The sequence below is a fragment of the Rhinolophus hipposideros genome, assembly GCF_964194185.1.
Source record: "Rhinolophus hipposideros genome assembly, chromosome: 2".
In the NCBI taxonomy this organism is placed as follows: domain Eukaryota; kingdom Metazoa; phylum Chordata; class Mammalia; order Chiroptera; family Rhinolophidae; genus Rhinolophus; species Rhinolophus hipposideros.
This window is the reverse complement of record NC_138048.1, coordinates 83,618,619-83,643,285: the sequence shown is the minus strand read 5'-3', so window position 1 is coordinate 83,643,285 and position 24,667 is coordinate 83,618,619. Positions and strand designations below refer to the sequence as shown.

The 24,667-nt window shown below is 37.2% G+C and overlaps 1 protein-coding gene and 1 pseudogene across 2 annotated transcripts in view; both read left to right on the top strand.

The window, feature by feature from the left end:
• The window catches only part of LEKR1 (leucine, glutamate and lysine rich 1), a 174,620-nt gene that overhangs the window by 36,496 nt on the left and 113,457 nt on the right, over positions 1 to 24,667 (top strand). The gene's annotated exons all lie outside the window — the stretch shown is intronic.
• On the top strand, positions 21,530 to 22,809 carry LOC308487784 (bifunctional phosphoribosylaminoimidazole carboxylase/phosphoribosylaminoimidazole succinocarboxamide synthetase-like; annotated as a pseudogene). The gene has a single exon. The product of its transcript is annotated as a bifunctional phosphoribosylaminoimidazole carboxylase/phosphoribosylaminoimidazole succinocarboxamide synthetase-like (transcript).

The window sequence follows — 24,667 nt, the reverse complement described above, 5'->3', positions numbered from 1 at the left end:
ATAGTTTTCTGCATGTATGTTCACAGGTGATGTTGGCCTGTAGTTTTCCTTTTTTTATAGTATAAAGACTGGCTTATACCAGTCTCTTAAAAAAAGTTAAGAAAGCTACCATCTTTTGTGCGTACCAGACATTTTGAGTAACAGCTGACTTGCCTGTTCCTTGAAGCTTTGGTAGATCTCCTTCATAAAAAATGTGGCTTTTATCTTTTTTGGGTAGTAGAATTTTGATGACTTATTATGTTTCCCTATAATTGTTGGTTCATTTATGGATTTTACCTTTTGTTGAATCAATTTTGGAAATTGATATTTTCCTAGAAAATCAAGCATTTCACTAACATTTTCAAATTTCTTGGTATTTAGTAATATGTAGTATTTTCTTGTTTAAAAGTTTTCCTTTGTATGTTATGACCCCCTTCTTTTTGGGGGTTGATAATTTGTGTGTGTGTGTGTGTGTGTGTGTGTGTGTGTGAGGGAGGGAAGGAGAGAGAGAGAAGAATAAAGGAGAGAGAAAACTTTTCTAGGATTTTTAGCTTAATTGATCAAATCTGTTTTTTTTCTATTTCATGAATTAATATTCTTATTTATATTTATTTATTATCCTTTAACATTTTTTAGTTTTATTACTAGTTACTTCATCAAAGACTTCATTAGTTTGTTTTTAGTTTCTTTTTCTTGTAATTACATTTAAAATTATCAAGTTTTCCTGTGGGAACAAGCTTTGGCAACAGCAAACATTTTGGTAACAGTGTTTTATTTTCATTTAGTTTTAAATAAGTTGAAAGTTCAGTTTTGATTTCATTTTCTTATTATTAGTTTCAGGTGTACAAAACAACATAATGATCAGACATTTATACCCCTTACAAAGTGATGACCCCACCAATCTACTACCCATCTGACACCATACGGAACTATTGCAATACCATTGACTACACCCCCTATTCTGTACTTTCACATCCTGTGATTATATAAATTTTTTAGAATTATAGTTGACATTCAGTATTATTTTATATTAATGTCAGGTGTACAGTGTAATGGTTAGGCATTCATGTAATTTATGAAGTGATACCCCCACTTAAAAATAGTACCCATCCAACATTATACATAGTTTTTTACAATATTATTTACTGTATTCCCCATACTGTACTTCACATCCCCATGATTTAGTTCCTTTTTAATCTAAGAAATTCTTGGGAGACTATCTTTACGTTTCTAAATGGATAGTATTTTTAATGTCTGTTTTTATTCCATTGTGGACAGAGAATGTGACTTATTTCGAAGAACTTATTGAGAATTTAATAAACAGTGAGTTTTTGGAGATACTCTATAGCTACCTGAAAAGGATGCATATTCTTTGTTTTAGAGAGATAACTGTTTAATAGAGCCATTCAGCTATACTGGTTAAGTGTGCTAGTCCAATTCTATATATCTTTACTTATTTTTGACTGTTTCATTTGACAAATCATAAGAGAATATTAAAATCTTCCAAAATGAATATGGATTTTTCAGTTTTTGTCTATTTCAAAGTTAAGTTGATGGAATACATATAGGACCTATCTTTTCGGATTACATATATTTTAATATAGAATATTCTTCTTGACCTTCAATTTTTCTGACATTTGATTTTTAAAATTACATGTTTGTATCCTTACACTTCACAAATGTTTTATACTGACTTTTAAAAAAATTAATAAACTTTAATTTTTAGAGCAGTTTTAGGTTCGAAGCAAAATCTAGTGGAAAGTAAAGAGTTCCCAGATACCCCGGGCTCCTCCTAACCCACAACTTGCCCCACTATCTACATCCCACACCACAGTGATACATTTGTTACCATCAGTGGACCTACGCTGACAACTCATTACCATCCCAAATCCATAGTTTACATTAATGTATACATTCTGTGGGCTTTGACCACCAGGTAGTATTATACAGAATAGTAACACTGCCCTAAAAATCTGCCTCTTCCTGCCTCCCCTCTAAGGACTGGCAACCATTTATCCATTTGCTGTCACCATAGCTTTTCCTTTTCCAGAATGTCATACAGTTGGAATCAGACAGTATGTAGCCTTTTTCAGATTAGCTTCTTTTCACTTAGTAACATGCATTTGAGTTTCCTCCATGTCTTTTCATGGCTTGATAGTTTCTTTTTAGCACTGAATAATATCCCCTTGTTTGCATGGACCACAGTGTGTTTATTCATTCATCCACTAAGGGACATCTTGGTTGCCTCCAAGTTGTGGCAATTTTGAATAAAGCTGCTATAAATATCCATGCACAACTTTTTGTGTACACATACATTTTCAATTCCTTTGGGTAAATACCAAAGAGTATGATTACTGGATCATATGGTATGTATAGTTTTTTTAAAAAATCACCAAACTGTCTTCCAAAGTGGCTCTATCACTTTGCATTCTCAGCATCAATGAATGGGAGTTCCTGTTACTACATCCTCACCAGCATTTGATGGTGTTGGTGTTTTGGATTTTGGCCTTTCTAACAGGTGTGTAGTAATATCTCATTGTTTTAATTTGCATTTTCCTGATGACAAATGATATTGAACATCTTTTCATATGCTTGCTATCTGTATATCTTCTTTGCTGAAGTGTTTGTTCTGATCCTTTGCCCATTTTTAAATCAGATTGTGTTTTTTACTGTTGAGTTTTAAGAATTGTTTGTGTATTTTGGATAACAGTACGTTATCAGATGTGTCTTTTGCAAATATTTTCTCCCAGTCTGTGGCTTGTCTTCCAATTCTCTTGACATTCTCTTTTGCAGAATAGAAGTTTTTAAATTTAATGAAGTCAAGCTTATCAATTGTTTCTTTCATGAATTTTGCCATTGATGTTGTACCTAAAAAGTCATTGCCATACCTAAGGTTATCTAGATTTTGTCATGTGTTACTTTCTACGAGTTTTATAGTTTTGCATTTTGCATTTAGGCCTATGATCCATTTAATTTTTGCGAAGGGTATAAGGTCTGGTTCTAGATTCCTCACATGTGGATGTCCAGTTGTTTCAGTGCTATGTGTTAAAGAGACTACGTTTACTCCATAATATTGTCTTTGCTTTTTCCAAAGATCAGGTGACTGTATTTATGTGGATCTATTTCTGGACTCACTATTCTGTTCTATTAATCTCTTTGTTCTTTTACCAGTGCCACGCTATCTTGATTGTTGTAGCTTTATTTATAATAAGTCTCAAAGCCAGGTACTGTCAGCCCTCCAACTTGGTTTGTTGTTCTTTAATATTGAGTTGGCTATTCTGGGTCTTTTGTCTCTCCATATACATTTCAGAATCTGTCCATATCCACAAAATAACTAGCTTGGATTTTGATTGGATTGAATTATTTATAGATCAAGTTGGGAAGAATTGATACATTGACAAAATTGAATCTTCCTATCCAGAAACATGCAGTATCTCTCCATTTATTTAGTTCTTTGTTTTCACTCATCCAAATTATGTAGTCTTTCTCATATAGGTCTTGTACACATTTTATTAGATTTTTATTAGGGTTGTACCTAAGTATTTCATTTTGGGGAGCTCTAATGTAAATGTTAATGTATTTTTCATTTCAAATTCCATGTGTTCATGGTACAGGAAACTTACTGACTTTTGTGTCTTACAACCTTGCTATGATTGCTTATTAGTTCCAAGAGTTTTTGGTTGATTCTTTCAGATGTTCTACATAGATGATCATATCATCTATGACAAAAGATAGTTTTATTTCTTCCGTCCCAATTTGTATGCCTTTCCTTCCTTTTCCTGTCTTATTGTATTAGCTGACTTCCAGTACGATGTTAAGTAGCAGTGGTGAGGAGGTCATCCTTGTCTTGTTCTAGACCTGAGCAGGACGGCTTCAAGTTTCTCACTATTAAGTATGATGTTAGCTGTGTGTTTTTTGGAAATGTTCTTTGTAAACCTGAGGAAGTTCATTTCTATTCCTAGTTTGCTGAGAGTTTGTAATCATGAATGGATGTTAGATTTTGTCAAATGTTTTCTCTGCATTAGTTGATATGATCATATGATTTTTTTTCTTTTGCCTGTTGATGTGATGGATTGCATTTATTGATTTTTGAATATTAAACCAGCTTTGCATACCTGGAATAAATCCCACATGGTTTTGGTATGTAATTATTTTTATGTATTTTTAAATTTCATTTGCTAATATTTTGTTCAGGATTCTCGCATCCATGTTCATGAGAGAGATTGATTTGCAGTTTTCTTGTAATGTCTGCTTGGTTTTGCTATTTGGGTAATGCTGGCTTTATCGAATGAGTTTGGAAGTATTTTCTTTGCTTCTATCTTCTGGAAGAGAGAATTGATATATTTTTTCCGTGCACGTTTGGTAAAATTCACCAATGAACTCATTTTGGCCCAGTGCTTTCTATTTTAGAAGTTTATTAATTATCAATGCAATTTCTTTAACAGATATAGTCCTATACAGAGAATCTATTTATGTTTGTGTGAGTTCGGCATTTCTTTCAAGGAATTGCTCCATTTGATATAATATATGTCCACTATTTGTATCAAATTTGTGGACATAGAGTTATTCATAGTGTTCCTTTATTAATCTTTTAGTGTTCATGGGATCTCTAGTGATGTTTCCTTTGCATTTCTGATACTAGTAATTTCTGTCTTTTCTCTTTTTCTTTGTTAGCCTTGCTTGAAGATTATTAATTTTATTGATCTTTTCAAAGAACCAGCTTTTGGTTTTGTTGATTTTCTCTATTGATTTCCTGTTTCAATTTCATTAATTTCTGCTCTAATTATTATTACTTCTTTTCCTTTGCTTACTTTGATTTAATTTGCTCTTCTAATACTTTGCTAAAGTGGAAGCTTAGATTATTGATTTTAGAATTTTTTTCTAATAAATTCATTCAATGCTCCACATTTCTCTCTAAGCACTCACTGCTTTGCTGCATCCCACAAATTTCAGTAAGTTGTATTTTTATTTTCATTTAGTTCAAAGTTTTTAAACTTTCTCTTGCAATTTTTTCTTTGACCCATATGTTATTCACAAGTGTGCTGTTTAATCTCCAAGTATTTTGGGGTTTCCCAGCTCTTTCTGTTTGGTTTCTTGTTTAATTTCATTGCGGTCTGAGCACAGACATCATGTGACTTTTATTTTAAATTTGTTCAGAGGTGTTTTATGGTCCAGAGTGTGGTCTGTCTTGGTGAATGCTCCATGTGAACTTGAGAAGAATGTGTATTCTGCTGCTGTTGGATGAAGTCGTCCACAGATGTCAATTATGTCCGTTGATTGATGATGCTGATGAGTTCATCGACGTCCTTATTGATTTTCTGTCTAATGATTCTATCAGTTGCTAAGAGTGGAGTATTGGAAGTCCTCGACTCTAATTGTGGATTTGTTACTCTTTGAGTGCTCTCATTTTTGCTTCACAAATTTTGTCGCTCTGTTGTTTGGTATGAACACATTTAGAATTGTTATGCCTTCCTGGTGGATTGATCCTTTTAGCATGATATAATGTCCTTCATTGTCTCTAGTAAATTTCTTTGCTCTGAAGTCTACTTTATCTGACATTATTTCCATTCTTTTACTATTAACCTACCTGTCATTGAATAGAGGCTGAGTCTAGTAGACAGCATTGATGCTGACGGCTCCCAGCCAAGGTCCTCTGACACAGGATAAGGGTGTAGAGCCATATTAGGAGTGCTGCTAGACCTGTTTTTCACTGCTTCATTTGGCCTCTTTGCTGCCAGTTAGGTATGAAGGTTTTGGTGACATGAGAAGTAGAAGGAAAGTAGAGTGCTTACTACTATCAACGTGTACTGCTTTATTTAGACTCATTGGTGCAGAGTGGGGTTTGAGGGTCAACTCCATACTGGCCTCGCTGACACTACTCTGGTGGGAAAGTTTGAAGCATATTTTGCTTTTGCAAGAGGGGAATGAAAGATCAGCTCTTAGCTTGCCCCTCTGACACAGAAATGCACACCTGTTTCCACGGGGCAGGGGTGGGGTGGGGCGGGGGTGGAAGATCTAGTCTCTGCTCGGCTGCAGCCCTGCTGAAACTGGGAGGGTATGGTTTTTACGTTGGATGTTTGGCGAGACAGGATATTGTCAAGAATGTTTTCTGTTGTTTAAGTCACCCTTTCCCTGATCAGCTAAGTAGATCAGACTTTTTGGGGGAGGTTTTCTTGGTGGAGGCTCTGGGTTGGAGACATCTGGGATATGTGGGAGACAATAAGGAAACTCAGGGATCTCATCGCCTTGGTGATTCTCAAGTCCCGAGGCCCCTAGGCCATCTGCTTTCTTCTTTTCATTTTTCAGAGTCTTCCTATGTGTGGGTAGTGTTATGATCAGGATTTTTAGTTGTAAGAGGGAGGGTTTGGGAGTCATGGGGCTACCTCCATCTTGGTTGTGATCTTGGTTGAGTTTTGAGTCAAATTCAATATTGTTTCAAATAACTAAGAACATTTTTTTTGAAAAAAGTAATAGATTAAATTTTCACAAATGTCAATTTCTAACTCACAAAAGTCAGTAGTTATATAAATGCATCTCTGTGTGCCTGCTAATCATTTCCTCTTTGACATCTCTCCTGCTCATGCTAAAGTGAGACTGTGTGTGGAGATTTAAGAAGCAGTAGGATAGGCCTGTCCATGAGGAATCAGACGTAAGAGTTCTGTTGATAATGGTTAGCCATTCTCACAAATCAGAAGAGCCATGTACGTGTTAAGTCAAGTGTAGAACAGTCAGCCCAAGGAAGGGGCATAGGTAGGTACCAAGGGTTCACAGTGCCAGACTGAGTATGCAGCTTGGAATCAGATTAATACAGAGTGTCTCTGAGTTTATAAATGAAGAGAATTGGAGGATACAGGTGTACCTGGCTGGAGTAGAGCATGATGAGGCAAACAAGGCAGATTTTGTTAGTCATAATCTCCTGTGAAACCTACCTCTCGCGTAGCCCAGTTGTATCAGATGGGGATGCATTCCGCAGCAAGTGGCTTAAATGGACAAGAAGAAGGCGTATAGGCAGCTCGGCGATATCACCAGGGACGCAACCCCTTTCCGTGTCTCACTGCGTCTTTCTCAGTGAGCAGGCCCTTAGCCTCCCGCTGGTTTCCTCGTGATCTCAAGATGCCTTCTGCACTCCCTTTTAAACTGCAGGGAGTTGGCTCACTGCTTCCTGAAGTCATACCAGGTTCTGTTGTAAGGAAGAAGATGCCAGCATGGCCTGCCTCACTTGACCATTACGTTTTCCTCCAGAAAATGGCATGTGCATGCTTACTTTAGTTCCTTGAGAGGAAGAAACAACAGTGTCTCCAGAAAAGAATAATGCCATGGGCTCCCTTTTGAAAAGGTCTTGTGTTCTGTACATATCCCATCTGGGCTCTGCTTTTCTACTTTTGCAGTACTCTGGTGTTTATGGAAGTAGTGTAAGAGACATTCTTGTTAAAAATGTTTGGGACAACTGACTTTGGAATAATCAAGATTGTATAGCACGAAGAACTGAAGTAGAAGTATGGTTCTCATGGGGTGCGGCATACTTCTTAGGGAATCATCTCAAATCTCTGGGGGCCTTCTCAAACCCTCACCTCTCTCCTAAAATTCTGATTTGTCCCTTTTGGGGCAGAGTGAGAATATCTGCCATGAAATGTGAGCCGTTGCTGATGCAAGAGTAACTGGGCATATGAACATGGGGAAGGCAGGACAGAAAAGGTTGACTACCACTTGGAAAAGCATTTATTCTTTTCCAGGCCACTGGGAAATGGCTCCAATAGACACAGGGTTGTTAGCAAATAAATTAAACCTGGAAGTTCATATAATGTTTTTCTTAGTCTAGATGTATAAATATGCATTTATTATATTGATATTTGTACCATATACAAGACTTAAACGTTGAGAAACCTAAACAAGTTTATTCACATCATGTAGTTCTAAGACCAGCTAATCCTTTTATCATTTCATTTTTTTCTCCCACACCAGCCCTAGATTGTGTTCCAGACCAAAGTTCTTAGGTATAAAGCATACTGTTTGCCTTTATTCCTTCTCTCTGTGGACACATGCAAACAGTAAATAGAAGTTGACAGGTGTTTTTCCTATTGGCATAAATAATGTTTACATGGGTTTCCTTGTAACTAGATCTGGCAAGGTTATAGAGACTGATATGTATTCAACAACATTGATAGACCTATATATGTATGTATATCTTTTGTTGCCAGTATAACTCTGAAAGCCCTTCTGTATATCATTATGTTGTTACTATAGCAACATGGTTACCAAAATAAGGTACATTTTTCCTGCTTTGTCTTTTTCCCCTCAATCTTCTAAATCTGCATTGTAGAGTTTCAGTCTCAGACATTCAGAATTCTTTCTGTTTATCTTTTCCCCTTGAATTTCCCTTAGTTAAAATTAGTTACTTATCATTATAACATAAAATATAATTTTTAATGGACTAAATCCTCGTGGCAATTATAAGAATGAAGGGAAGCAGTGTACGATGCAGTGTAAACAGTAGAGGCTGTGCTATTACTTGGTCCCATGACCTTGTCTTATAATCTTTTTATACCTTTGCTTCTTCATCTATAAAATGGTCAGAGAAACAGCTACTTCACATGGATGACACACATATTTCTCTGTGCCTGGTAGGAATTCAGTTATGTTTTACTTCCCTTCCCCTTTTTTCTTTTTCTTTTTTCTTTTCCATGTTTGTTAACTAAGATTCATATTACTAGCATATCGTTTTTTCTTTCCCCCATAGATATCACCAACTTCCCACCTACCTTGGCTATCTACACATTGCCTAGTATAAGACGGAAAATTCTTGGGTCTAAGAAATACCCTGATTTCAGCCCTACTACAACAATTAATTCCAATGGAATTGGGGTTTTAAAATGCCTAGCCAAACTTTGATTAGGTCCACGACCTGGGTTTCTGCTCAGTGGAGTAGAGATTTTATAGAAAACATGACTTTAGAAGTTAATTGTTACTTTTATTTCTTATATCCCCTTCTTTCCGAAAAGGATATGAGGTGTTTTAAAAAACATAATAAAATCAGCAAATAAGGGCAAAAAGGGAGGTTAGGTAGGTGTTGGACAAAAACCCGTGGGTCAGCAGGTAAGCACAGCTTTCCTGCAACTCCTTTTACCTGAGCTTCAGGCATTTCTGTACTCATAGCCTTTTTGTAGGAGTAGGGGTTGGGAAGGTGGGTTTTATTTATTTAGGGTGTTTATATATTTATTTAGCAAAGCTGACTTAAGCACTAGAAGAAATCTATAAGAGGTCTACAAGATATAATTAGGAGGACAGTCAGGCTTTAGTGAGAACCTGCACTATGTGTGTGTCTGAAGCGAATCTTAATAGGCATTAGATGACTTCCCCTCCAAAGCTGGGCTCCATGCTGCTGATGCACTGAGGGGGCAGCAAAACTGTTCTAAAGAACACAACCCCGGATTACCGTTCTGGAGCTTTCTCTCCATTCACCTCCTTCTTGCTTCACTTACCAGGCCTCAACAAACAAGTCAGGTCATGTTATTTTAGCTTAGGAATAGGATGAATTTTGTTGCAGGTTTGAATTCATGCATCTTCAGAAAAGTATACAGTTTGAATTCATGCATCTTCAAAAAAGTATACAGTTTGATTTCTTCTCTGATTCTTTATGTATTATTTCTATATTTCTAAGTGGGAACAGTGTCAAATTGGGGGAAAAGGAATTAACTTATTGAGTGAGGTATGATCAGCAACTTCTGTTACATCCAATTTATAGATGGCTAAACAAACAAAAAGATTAAATAACAGTGCTCACACAGCTTATTAACTTCTCTGTCTTTTCTGCAATGTCACTTTTTGGATTAGATGAAGAAACCAGACAAATGTGGGTATGGCAAGCGATGGCATGAAGACACTGTCATTGGAGGAAGGACTATTTTGAAGGGACAGGGCACACCACCTCTTGCCCTTTGTCTTGTTGGACTGAAGAAACCCGATTGTACAAACAGACGTCCAGCATTAGCAAGAGACAGGTTGGTTGAGTTCTTGAGTTCACAGAACTGTCAGGGACGCTGTCCCTGGAAACACTGTAAAACACTCAACAAGAAATCTTCATGTGCTACTGGCCTTATTTTAAAGTAAACAGATGATGTGAGAATGGAAAATTCTTTCCATTGGCCAAAGTGGCTCCATTTCTGAAATTACTAATTTGGACCTTCGTGTTTTTCTTTATAGGCACCTCACCTTCCAACTTGGTCAGTTTCATTGAGGCCTGAAGTCTGTTGATGCCTCTATTCCTCCCTCTCTCTGTCTCTTTCTGTTATCACTTTATTTTAAAATCTAACCTACTTCCCACAATCTATGATGTCACCCAGTCCCTTGACAGTATCTTAAAGTCCCTTGTTCTGTTATCCTCCTATCATATCAGGCTGGAAAACCCCTAATGCGGATAACTCCAACTAACCACACTCTTTGTACTGGTATCCTAGTTTTCAGAAACCTGATACTACCTATTATTCTTCTTTCTATAATATTTTTCCCTTCTCTTTCTCTACATACTTTTTCCTTTCCCACAGCATTTCCTCAAGACTCTCCAAACAAACGAATGAAACCTGCACTTAATCCATGGCTTCTTCCAGCTACTGCCTTAGCTCCTTTTTCCTTTCCATGCTAGCCTTATCAAATAAATCACCTGGACTTACTGTCTCCATTTTCTCACTCCTACATACATTGTGGTTCATTGTAATCTGGCTCCCTCAGCATCCTTTCAAAGAAAATGTTCTAATTCAGGTCGTGAGTTACTTTCATGTTATTAAATCTAAAACATGCTTGTACTCTATATTTCTTGACTTCTTCCCAGCATCAACACAGTATTTTAACCCTCCCACCCAAATACTCTTATTCTATGATATCATATTCTTCTGTTTTTTGTGGGGCCCCCTCATGATACCTGTTCCTTCTTCTTCTCCTTTCCTGGCTTCCTCCTTCTTCCTGCCCTGTGAATACTGGAGCCTTTCAGGACACTGTCCATCGCGCTCTTCTATTTTCATTCCACATTCTTTCTTCAGTTTCCAGTTGGTCCTAACCCAGTTCCAAGGCTTCAGTTGCTTTCTTCGTGTTGTAGACCTCCAGAGTAATGTATGCAGCTCTCCATTCAGTATCAGCTGGCTGCATCATGGGCTTCTACAATGCCCCACGGTGAACTTGTCATCCTCCTTCCACATCTGCTGCTCTTGCGTTCTTCACATCAGGAAATGTTATCCCCATCATCACTGTGCAACATTAAGGTAGTGCTGAAAGCATGGGTTCTGCAGTGAGGCTGCCCGGATTTGAATCTTGGCTCCACAAGTTATTAGTGGTATGGACTTGGGCAAATTACTTAAATACTTTTGGCCTCAGATTCCTAGACTACAAAATGGGGATAATAATAATTATTCTGAGTGTTAAATAGGGTTGTTGTGAGGTTTATATATGTGTAAATTTAATAAACTATATGAACAACTTCTATAACACACTGTAATTATGATTATCGATCCCGGGCATCCTCCCTGATTCTTCCTGTTTATCTCCTTCCTCCTGAATATCTCTGGCATCCGTCCATATGTCTCTCATTCCATACGGCCGTCACCCTCTTGGTCCATCTCTGTTTGGACATCTACCCAACATGACCCTACATTAGAAATGTTGCCCATTTCTAATCCATTCTTTAGTTTGCAGTCCAGGGGATTTTGTCAAAATACGTATCTGATCATTACACTCTGCCACTTTAGCTGCCACAGGTTTTCATTGCCCTTCAAATAAAGTGCAAAATCCTCTTTGTGGTTTGAGACTCTGTATGATCTATGACCCCTCGTTATCCCTCCAGCCTCGCTCTCTGAGTTCTAGTCACATTAGACGTTTTTTTTTCAATTCCTAAAAGTCACCATACTCTCAACTCTGACTTTTTGATCTTCTATTGGGGACTCTTCCCTCTTCCACCCCCTTTTCTCTACTTCCTTTTGCAGGTCTTAGCTAAAAAGTCAGATCCTCAGGAAGGTGTTTCCTGACCCTGAAGGGGTTCCATGACAGTCTTCATTTTCCATTTTATAGTGCTTTCCATACTCACAATTATTTAATGTTTGCATTTTTGGTAATAATGTAAGTTCCACGAACCAGTTGTATTCTTTGCTTTACTCGTACCTATCCCCGGCACCTGACACACTGTAGTACTCCAAAAATATTTGTTAAATTGATCAATTTATAAGCAGCTATGAAAAGAATATGGTGGCTTCCTATCTTAGAGAAATTCTCTGCTCTCTGATTCTTGTAAGCAGTAGAGCTCACCTTTCTCTGTAGTTGCCAGACACTCACTTTCTCAGGCTCACTTGCAATTAAGGGTGACTTTCTGTGAAAGCTTTATCAAATTAGATGTCAATGAAAATCTTCTGGGCGTTTGTGGGAAATTTGGCACCATTCCTCTCCTTTGTAGTTTCCTTCTTATTCTTCCTGAGTGAAATTCAGAGTGCAGGCTAGAGGCAAATCAGCCTTCTCACAATGGTTAGGTTACTGTGAGGATGAACCCGTCGTTCTAAAGAAGAGAGAAGGAAACTGGGTCATTGATGACATCTTGGTGCTCTTCTACCACCCATGAAATGCCTCTCTCCAGGCTTCTTTCTTTGTGAGAACAATTAACCACTATGTATATGGTTAATATATTGTAATCTGGTTTCTTTTATATGTAACTATCTATAATCCCTGATACATAAACTTACTGCCAACATCGCTTCACTTATTGATAGGTACCTAGCATGTGCAATTTTATGAGAGTGGATAAATGGATAAATGGATGGATGGATGGATGGATGGATGGATGGATGGATGGATGGATGGATGGATGGCTGGATGGATGGCTGGCTGGATGGATGGATATATGGGTGGTTAAACAGCAACCACTAGCTTATAAACTGACCATATCTTATATTTTTTGTATCACCCCCTACCCCCCAACTCTATCCACCTTGAGCACTGTCCTGCATGTAATAGAAGTCCAACAAATGTTTGTCAATGATGATGTTGATTGTGGATTAAAGATGTTATTTCATTAGGGAGGGCTCTGAGTTACAGATTTAATTTGGATTCTAAAAATGAAATCCCTTAAGAATGCAGCTTCTGGACTTTTACAATCTAAAGAGATCCATAAGCATTTTCACAATCTAAAGAGATTCATAAGGATTTGGATCAATTTGTGGTACATCCCAGATAGTTTAGAAAAGCAAGTATCTTTCCCCCACCCCTTTCTTCTGATATGTTTAACTGTGATTGTTTTTGGCATTTATCCTGGTTGGTGTTCTCTGAAGTTCCTGGATTTGCTTTGATATCTGACATTAATTTGGGGAAATTCTGTCATTATTGTTTCAAATATTTCTTCTATTCCTTCTCTCTTCTTCTGGCATTCCCAATATGTATGTGGTACACCTTTTGTGTTTGTTCCACTTTGTTTTTTTAGGTTTCAGGGATTCTATTGCTATATCCTTTAGCTCAGATATCCTTTCTTCAGCTGTGTTGTCTCCTAGTAAGCCCATCAAAGGCATGCTTCATTTCTATTACAGTGTTTTTGATCTCTAGTATTTCTTTTTGGCACTTGGGTTTTCCATTTCCGCTTGCACTGCCCATCTGTTCCTACATGCTCTCTCCTTTATCCATTATACCCCTTAGCATACCCATCATAGTTCTTTTAAATTCACGTTCTGATAATTCCAGCATCCCTTCTGTGTCTGATTCTGATGCTTTCTCTGTCTTTTTGAATTATGTTTTTTGCCTTTTGGTATGCCTTGTAATTTTTTTCTTGGTAGCTGAACATGATGTACTGGGTAAAAGGAACTGTTGTCGGTAGGTCTTTAGTAATGTACTGTGGAGCTGTGGGAGGAGACAAAGCAATTTATAGTCCTGTGATTAAGTCTCAGTCTTGTGACCTTCACAAGGTGTCTCGGCTCTGCTCCTGCCTGTGTTCCTCCTAACCCCCACCCCAAAGCCCTTAGGTGGGACAGGATGGCTAGAGCGGGCTGCAGTTGGGTGTTTCCCTTTGCTAGGCCAGTTAGGCCCTGATAATAGCCCAGTAGGTTAGGCTGTATTAAGCTTAACTAGTTTCCCCTGAGGGCAGGCCTGGCCTATTCCTTTTCCCTTCTGCTGCTGGAATCACAAGGGGATTTTTCTTCAACATTTTCTATGGGAACCTGATCAAGTTCCTAAAGGTGAAACTCACAAGGTGGAGGCCACACTGTGACTGGGTCCCCTGGAGTTTTTAACTCTCAGAGTTGTCCACAGTGAGCCTCCAGTGAATCTGTCAACTGCATTTCAGGTTTTCCTACCCTCAATAATCATTCTTCAACAGTAAGCTGAAACTGGAACTGTCCTAGCACTTATGACTAATTTTAAGAAAATAGCTCACTTATATATGTAAAAAAGTCTATGATTTTGATACAGATTTGATTCAGTATATAACTCTCTGAGGCCATTCTCATTTCATTGTGTTTGCACATTTTTTTTTTTATTGTTGTTCTATTAGCCAAACTAAAGTACCCATTTCATTTCTTTCTTTGTGGTCAGATTAGTTTGATTCTTCAAGATCCTACTTTTTTATGAGGTTACCTCCAGTTACTCCAGCCCAAGATGATCTCTTTTTGATATCATGTAGCGTTTATCTTTTTAAATGAACCGTTTAGCAGTTGTGTATGTGCTGTCTTATTTTGTGTTTTTGTTGGTGTTTGTTTTTAAGTCGTGCCTTTTCAATATGTAAAAATCCTTGAGAACAGGACTGTCTTCATCTTCCCTTATTACCCATAGGACCTAGCACAGTAGTGGGCGCATGGGAGGTATTTGCTAATTTACTGAGTGATTGAAATGTATGAAGTGCATCACCAAGCCAAGGTTTTCATATGACATTTCATTTTGATGTTACCACTGTACATAATATAGGAATGTTTACACACCTCCTGGAAGGTACTCAAGCTTATGCACTGCTGTATATTACAAATGATATCTATGTCAAGAGTGGAGAAATGGAACGGTATAGCTCTTGCTGCCACCTCTGTTTTCTATTAATGATAAATGCATGCAGGCCTAGAGATGGCTGTCTGTCATGAATTACATCACTGACACTGGCTTCTAATATGCCCCCTGGCATTTCAGTTTCTGTTCTCAGCAAGCATCCTCACTGGTGCTGAATTCTCTAATATTTGTACCCAGATAAACACTTAGAGAGCTGTGAAAGATACTCTGGCTTGGCTTTCTACATGGTTTTAGGTGAATGTCAATGACACATTGGAAAATAGATGATTTAAACATAATGTAAAATATCGAATCACAGTAATTTCCTAGAATTTATATTCCATCTTTTGGTTCATGGACATCCATTTCCATATGGAATTTTGTCACCCGTGTATGATTACTCCTGGGTTTCGTCATCACTGCCTGCTCTCAGAAGAGCAGGGATGTATCTCACCTGCTGCCCCGGCGCCTTGTGGGAGACTGTGCCTGAGGGGAGGAGAAACAGAGAGAGGAAAACGGAAGCGGTTTATAACCTTTCCCTTGCCCAAGTTGGAGGTGCAGTGTGGCAGGGTGGTTGGGAAGAAGGGAATGCGTATTTAAATGTGGCAGTAGCTTTTAGTTAATCAGGGCTCAGAGGAGAAGAATTTCATTTTTTAAATAATTATATATTTTTTGTTGTGTCAATAATTACGTAGGTGAGCTTGACAGACAAACTTTTTTAAAGCTTTTTTTTCTCCCTTCAGGACCCTTTGTGTTCAAAAGACTCATACTGTACATGAGATAAAGGTAAAAGAAAATCACATTTATTTTCATAGAGAACATTTTTTCCCACAAATTTTATATTGGTAAATAATAGATTTTTTTTTAAATAGGAGTTTGTATTTAGAAACATGTTCATACATTTTATGGATTTTATTTTTTTTTAGATATTTTGCGTGGCTATCAGAATGGTAGCTTTGAATTCTGAATTTTCTTTTGAAAAGTATTTGAATGAACAATGTATACATTCTGCTTTATTGGTGTCTTGATGAACATCCCCCACTAATTGCTCAGGGTAGAACAATCAAATAGTAAATCATATGAGTTTTAATCCTAGTGTTGATCTAATTTAGTGTCATTTTATCTATAAAATTAAATTGGGACATAATTATTGTATTAAGGTGCATGTAAATAAAGTCATGATAGCAGTGAACAGAATGACATAATCAGGGAAGGGAAAAATATCTACGTGTTTCAATATGTAATTGTGTTGAATATGTGGTCTCAGTTCATGTAGCTTTTCACTATGTCTAATGAAACTATCCAGTTGAATGTGATTGCATTAAGAGATGGCCAAAAATGTTAGAAGAGTTAAGGATGAAGAGAGAATTGGGAGAGGGAAGGGACAAAAAAGTAAAACAAAGCAGTTGGTCAACTGCTCTGTTCAAAAGCAAGTGTTCAGTTGAGAGACATGGTAGTATTTATGACCAATCTTAATAACAAAAAACATTTCATATTCAAGCTTAGACTGGAAGCAGAACATTTCAAATTAAAGAACTAATGTCAAATCGACAACACTCTCTCACTGTGGTCTGTGATTTAAGTGTTCATTATCCTTTGGTTAATAACTTCATTTTTGCAAAATAACTAAATTTATATGATAGAGCTAATGGCTTTCTTCTGATATTAAGCCAGAAAATTCTGGAAAGGCACAGAAAGAGAAACAAAAAGAAAAAGATTGAAATGCGTGCTAAGAGTGTCCAGCGTATTTGGAGTGGCTGTTAATCTGACGAAAGAGATAACTAATTAAACATGTTGTGTTCTCTGGCTCCCTTTCTTTTGCTTTCAGCCTGTCTTTATTTTTTAAACTGTGCCTGTTAAAAGCAGCATTTCCTTGAAATATTTGTCATCATTGTTCTTCTATGTCCGACTTTGTCTAGTGTTCTTAGGTCTTTCTCACCAGCATCACATTCTAAACACAAGCCTGTCTTTCCTTCATTTTTTAACTTAAAAACTAATTAGAATATGAGTCGAAAAACATATTAACATTTACGCCTTTGAAAAATTAATGTTAGCATAACCTGTTTTATAGCTCTTATTTTCTAAAAAGGGAAGTTTATTTTCTTATAAATGCAAAATGATTGACTTCTTTATTCATCTTCTTTTCTTTGGCTAGATACTTTATTCACTCGTGTCTTTATATCTAGAAAATTAGGATATAATTTTCTCCATTTCCTATCATCTTTGACAGGAAAAAAAATAGTTGGCTATTGAAGTAAAACTCAAAATTGTCAATGAGTTAGAAGCCAGTTATTTAGTAGCTCATTTACACTATAATATTGGCCTGGTATTTTATGCTATTGTGGAAGACTACAACTAGAGAGCTTTCTAGGGTTGATAGCAAGAATAATACTAAAAAAGAATATGTTTCACATAATTATAAGCATGTTTTGTTTGTTGAAGTGAGAAAAAATAGCAATAACAACAATCACCCCTGTGTCTGTTTCCTTCAGTGCCTTTCTCTCTTTTGCCCAAATCTGAAGTCAGTTTGGAGGCAGTTAGAAGGAGATGAAAGCGGTTTGCTGTGGATGCTAGAATATTAAGCGCTCTGGCAAGCATTCGGATTGCACTCTCAGGAGGAAAGGAGCAGCATGCCAAATCCTTACCACGCTGAAAGACAGAGACTAACTGGGGTTGATTCTGAAAACATTTTATGCCCATGAAAACAAAGATTTGTGAGAATTACCGCCGAACTCTTTCCCTCTGTGAACCCCTGGGTTTCGCTAGGGGATTTTTAAAACAACATATATTTGGATATATGTGTCAAGTTAGTCTTCTGCTTAACGTTTCTTCAGTGCATAACATTGTGGTTTTTAACTGCTGCTCACTTCCCTTTCTTGGTAATGTTATTCCAAACTCCTCAGTTGACCTGTCAATTGCTATTCAGTATCAATTTAATCAAGGCAGAATTCAAAGTACAGTATGCAAATAAAACCCCATCCTCTAAAATTATATGCAAAGAAATAATCAAAAGTACAAAGTCAGAGCTAAGTACAGCCAACCAGACAAGTGCATTAGTATCAGGATAAGTCAGGCTGCTTGGGGTCAGATTCCAGCTCCATCACTAGCTGGTTGCATGGCTTCATTCAGCTTGCCTCTCCGTTCTGCCTCTCCATTCCCTCATCTGTCAAAGGAGGCTGACAATGGATCTATCTCATAGGAATATTGTGACGTTTAAATATGACAGCTCATATAAATTATTAAGCAGAGCGTCTGGCACTTGGTAAGTGCTTAGCAGAGTTCATTATCATTTTTGTTGTTATTGTTATAAAAGTTTTCTTCACTGTAGGAAAATGTGATCTTGAAAAATTACCATTTTAATATCAATAACATGCCAACATATAAAGTAGCATCTGAACTAATTCATTTATTTAAATGCCCAAATGAAGAGAAGTAAAATCTGAGTTTTAACATAATTGACTCAATGTATACTATATGACCTCACAATTCAACATTGTTTGCCAAAAGCAATCTAAATTAGTCGATATCTAAATGATAGAATAAATGATAGCATATTTTATAAATGCTCAGTTTTAATTCATGTAAGTACATATAATTAATAAAACCAGGACAAAAAAAGCATTGTGTGATTTAACACTTAGTGGATTCGCTTTAATAAACCCCCAAACCTAATGTTATAATTTTTAATTATTTCTAAATATAAATAGTTCATATGTAAGTAGTTTTTCTTAAGCTTGTAAACAGGTATCATATTTATATTTCTATCATAAGTAATTCAGACAAACTTTAGTCCAGCCTTTTGTTCTATCAGATATTCCCTGTTAGTATATTGGGAACCAGTCCAATTGTGATGTAATATAGCATTGTATTCCCCAGGCAACTCTGAGGCCTCTCTGTGCTGTTAGTTAGGAGGGCACAATCAGCCTACCCCAGAGTCTCGCTGTACCAGCATTGCTTTGACACAAAGGTGGATGACAAAAGGGGCAGCAACTTTAGATATGGGCCGTTATTGTCTAAAAGCCATATTTCTTTTTAACAAAGAGGACAAAAGTATTTATGGCAAGCTGGATAAGCATCTTTGTGTTCGTTCACACTATTACACTCCAGGAGAATTTTCATTTTGGGAACTAGAATTAAAGCCAAGATTCCTTAAAGGGAAGCAAAAAAGTATATACATTTACCTTTTGGGGTTACACAGTTCTATACTTAATAAATTATTAATACTACAAGACAGGCCTTAACATTGTCTGATTTCTAAGAGGGGAAAAATTGAAGGGCTCACACATCTTTTTAATCTGGATGAAGGCAGCCAAGTCTTAAAGGGTTATTAAGAGAGAAACATGCGACATACGAGGAAGTGTCGGTGAGGATCAATCTGAGGGACCAAGTTATCCTCAGAGAATAGTGGGAATAAATTGTACTTGTCACCTTCCTGAACTGAACTGAGCATGGCTCCGTTTCTTATGACAAGTACATAGCTTACTAGAGGGGGCTGGGATCTGGAATCACATCCATCCGTTGGCTAGGACAGGTGCTAAAGAAAATAGCCTCAGCCTTATGTGCTGTATAGGTATAGTCTTCCACTACCACCCACACCCACAATACACCCCTTGAATTTTCAAGAAAGTTGATGTGTCTGGAAAAGTAGTTAACAAGAGATATTCAAGGCAAAACTAATAATTTGCCCCAGCAGATAACAGGGCTCACATTGGAGAATCCAAAAGTCTAATCAGTCAGCGACAATTAGAGAAGCTGAATTGCAAGGCTGTGGTCCTAGCCTGGAAAAAGAATGTGAACGATCTAGTATTAGGTGTGTGTATGTGGGGGGGGGGGTCGGGGGGGTGTTACCAACAGAATACAAGATTATAAGGAAGCAAGACATAAGCCTATTTATTAAAGGAAGGTAGAAAAATCAACAGGAATGAATTGACGCAGACAATTGGACAGAGGCTGTTGAACTCAGGCCTGAAGTCAGAATTTGTCCTCCCAAGCAAGAGAGAGGGGAGAAAGAGAAAGGCATGCGGGTGGGGGGTTGAGTCTCTAAGTGAGGAAATCATATGGCCATCGCTGTGAGGCAGACTAAGCACTGCAATGCTGAGGGGAAGTAATTGATGTTCTTATCAATGAGAGCAGCTATAAGGTGAGCATTCTAAAGGAGGATAGACTGATGGGAGAGGAGGGTCTCAGTGACACATGTTCCTGGGCCAAAGTCTTGGTGGAAGTTTCTTAGGTAATTTCAGGTCGAGCCGTTTTTCTAAAATGCAAGTATGATTCCTGCTTCAAACCCTCCAGGGGCCCCATAACACTGAGGGAAAAGTACAAATTCTGTACCATGGCTCACACACCTCCAGGTTGCCTTCAGTTCTTGTTACTTCATGTCAACCACTAAGGCTTAACCAGAAAATGCCATCTTCGCTGAAGCCTCTGTGTTTTGGCCAATACCCTTCCAGAATTCCTTCCTTATCATGCCCTGCTCTGCCTCACACTGATGCTAACTCCTCCTTTACCATTCATCGGCCTTGACGGAGTCTTCCTCTGTGCTTCACATACAATTCTGTGGTGCCTGCACTTAGAGCACTAACCTTCAGTGCTGGTTGACCAACCAGCCAGTCTTTGGCATTAACTGAAGTTCTTTGATGAATGAATAAATACATGACTCAGATGAGACTCTGAGTGGAGAGCATTATTGCTAAGATTTAGCCCAATTTGGTGTCAACTTGTTTGAAGTGACTTGGGCCTGTTAATGATAGCTTCCTGTTTGCAGTGGAGGAGTTATCCAAAACCTTTGAAGTGATCTTCTTTAGTTGGTTTCTGTTTGTCAATAGAGCCCTTTGTGGGATACTTGAACCTTATAAGGTCAGGATATTATAGGAGAATCTCTGTTATCGAGGTGCTCCGGAATCCTAGTTATGCCTTTTTGCTGTTGGGAGGTTTCAGGTTCTGTATTTTGTATATATATATATGTACATATATATACACACACACACACACACATATAATTCTCTCTGTATATACGTATTTTATTTATTATGCAAAATAAAAATAGAATTTATTTAGTCTAAAAAGAAGTTGCTCAAGTGAATGGCAGGCAGCAGGCAGCACCCTTCATAATTTTCAGAGAAAAGTTATTTGAGGTAGCCACACTCATTCAGCTGGGTTTTCATTAAAACCCAGATTTATAAAAGCCTCTGAAGTCCATCTATCAAATTTTCGAATTAAGTGGGATGGCAAACACAAATGCCTTTGGGTAAAGCAGGTGTCCGGAATAAGTGAGTGGGAATTGACTGAGCATGCACTACAGTAAACTGAAAAATGCCTGCTCATTAATGGAGGCAGCTGCTCCAGGAGACGGTTTTTTGGGGGAACATGGGGCCCATCGTTTTTTAATTTCTCGATTTTTAAAATAAAGCAGGGAATCTGGATCTTTATGTAAAAGCTCTCAAATTTTAAAAGGTGGTACTCATTTTAAAAAAACAAAAACAGGCCTCTGACCACTCCTCTTTTCCAGAATCCTGCCTCTCTTCCTAGTGCAGCCACTACCCCCAGCCTACCAAGGAAAATGGTGACAGCTGAGGTACTGAACATTGGTAAAAAGCTCTATGAAGGTAAAACAAAAGAAATCTATGAATTGTTAGATAGTCCAGAAAAGTCCTCCTGAAGTCCAAGGACCAGATTACAGCAGGAAATGCAGCCAGAAGAATCACCCGGAAGGAAAAACTGCAATCTCAAATAAAACTACCAGTTGTATTTTTCAGTTGCTACAGGAAGCAGGTATAAAAACTGCTTTCACCAGAAAATGTGGGGAGACAGTTTTCATTACACCTAAGTGTGAAATGATTCCAATTGAATGGGTTTGTAGAAGAATAGCAACTGGTTTTCTCAAAAGAAATCCTGGTGTCAAGGAAAGATATAAGTTTTACCCACCTAAAATGGAGTTGTTTTTCAAGGATGATGCCAATAATGATCCACAATGGTCTGAGGAACAGCTCATTGCTGCAAAATTTTGCTTTGCTGGACTTGTTATGGGCCAAACTGAAGTGGATATCATGAGTCATGTTACACAGGCTATTTTTGAAATACTGGAGAAATCCTGGTTGCCACAGAACTGTACACTGGTTGACATAAAGATTGAGTTTGGTATTGATGTCACCTCCAAAGAAATTGTTCTTGCTGATGTTATTGATAATGATTGCTGGAGACTCTGGCCATCAGGAGATCGAAGCCAACAGAAAGACAAAGACCTTGAGGTCACGAGTCATATCGTGACCTCAAGGAAGTAACTCCTGAAGGGCTCCAGGTGGTAAAGAAAAATTTTGAGTGGGTTGCAGAAAGAGTAGAGTTGCTTCTGAAGCCAGAAAGTTAGTGCAGGGTTGTAGTATTGATGGGCTCAACTTCTGATCTCGGTCACTGTGAAAAAATCAAGAAGGCTTGTGGAAATTTTGGCATCCATGTAAACTTCGGGTAACATCTGCTCATAAAGGACCAGATGAAACTCCGAGGATTAAAGCTGAGTATGAAGGGGATGGCATTCCTACTGTATTTGTGGCAGTGGCAGGCAGAAGCAATGGTTTAGGACCAGTGATGTCTGGTAACACTGCAGTTACCAGCTGTCCTCCCCTAACTCCAGACTGGGGAGCTCAGGATGTGTGGTCTTCTCTTCGACTACCCAGTGGTCTTGGCTGTTCAACCATGCTTTCTTGAGAAGGATCAGCTCAGTTTGCTGCTCAGATATTTGGATTAAACAACCATTTGGTATGGGCCAAACTATGAGCAAGTATATTAAACACATGGATTTCCTTGAGGCAGGCTGACAAGAAAATAAGAGAGGGCAATTTATAAGAAAGAACATCTGTATTTTTTTAGGAGAAAAGATTATCTAGTTTAGCTGCAGGAAAAAATATCAAGCAAGATGGAAAGATTTTAAATCAATCAGAGAAAACAAAATGTATTAGTGAATAAAAAAAACAAAAACAAAACGTTCCGCAAGTCAAATAAAGCATGTTCAGGTATCAGTTTGCAACTTCTAAATTAGGGAAATGTAAGACTGCACACAGCTGAAGTCAGGTGAGTCTTCATAACAGCTCAGTTCTGGCTTCTATTTGTCATTGAACACGACAAAGAAGCTAGTATAGCGATGTTCCTAGCCAACCCCATAACTGAGGTGTTTGTGTGAACCTTGTAAATTTCTGTTTAAAATTAATTTAAGACCACAGAACCATTATTTGATGATCTAAAAAAGTCATATTACATTTCTTGATGGCATTGCAGGATTTGGGTTAGAAAATATTTAGCAAAATACTGCTAGCAGAAAAACTGGCCAAAAATAAAATAGGTTTCTTAACTGTAAGAATATTTTAACAATTATGTTTTTATGTGATTTAATAATTTATAGTTGAAGAATATTTGATAACTATTTTCTTAGAGTATATCCAGCAATAAGTTAAATTTTGCATAAATACTACTACATTTCTTTTCCTTATTTTCTTTGAGTGGCGAAATAAAGAGCATATAATATCTTGTCGAAAAGATTGTTCAGATATTTTTAAATGTCACTGCATTATCAATGAAACTCTTTGAATGATCTTTGATTTGGAAGTAACTTAATAACTCACATTTTTCCCTTAATTATTAAATATTTTGAAAATAAAATAAAAGTCTTTCTAACAAATTTTCTTTTCTTCCCTCCCATTACTCCTGGACAACCTCCTCCCTCTTTTTCTCTCCCCTCCCTCTTTGCTTGTTTTCAACATCATTTACGATGCAGCCAGAGGCTTCCCTAATCAGAAAGTTCTAAATACTTTCCAGGTCACACAAAGAGTAGTTGGTTATCGGCCTTTCTCTGCCCCCTCTCATGTGCCTTCTTTCTTTACCCTCTTTATCGCACTATAATGTAACTGTCTTTTTATTTTACTCTCCCACATCTAGCCATGAGTCAGTTGAGATAATTTTCTTTTATTTCCAAATTTAATGGCTCCAGGTATAGTATCATGCACATAGTGGGGATCTAATACATATTATTGTGTGAATGATTTTTACTTTTGTTTTTTCTCCCTAGTGTAATTACAATTTTATCAGAATATAAAAATAGTGACCCAAAACTGTCACATGTTCTCTTTTCCTTTTATTGAACCAAAGTTATTATTGCTTCAAAGTTAAAAATGGGAAGTAAAGGAAACCTCAAATTTCAATGATTCTGTGGATATCTTACAGTTCTATGCATTATTTTATAACTGTCCATATAGCTCTCTTGAATCTTTTCAAAGAAAAACAAATGTATAGACCAGTGTTTAAAACAACTAATGAAATCTAATGATTTGGGTGCATTTCATATTGTGTTTCAAATGCACTTATTATTTTCATTATTTCAAACATTATAAATTATTTACTAATCTATTAACTATTCTTTACAAAAATTAAGTCTCCTATTTTCACTGTGTACATGGTGGGATATTTGGAAAGTGGAGTAGGTGAAAAAGATTGCCCTAAATTTTACTTCCTAAGGTAACTGATTAACTTTTTAAATGTGTTCTTTATATTACCCAGAGTCTCAAAAATCACATTTTAAAAAAAGTTTATTCAATTAAAAAAGATTTAGAAACTGAGTTTCACAATCAAAATGTTATTTTTTCTAGAAGAATTTTAATAAAAGTTCTTCTATAATCTTTTAAAGATATTTTGCTATTAGAGGAAAAAAATA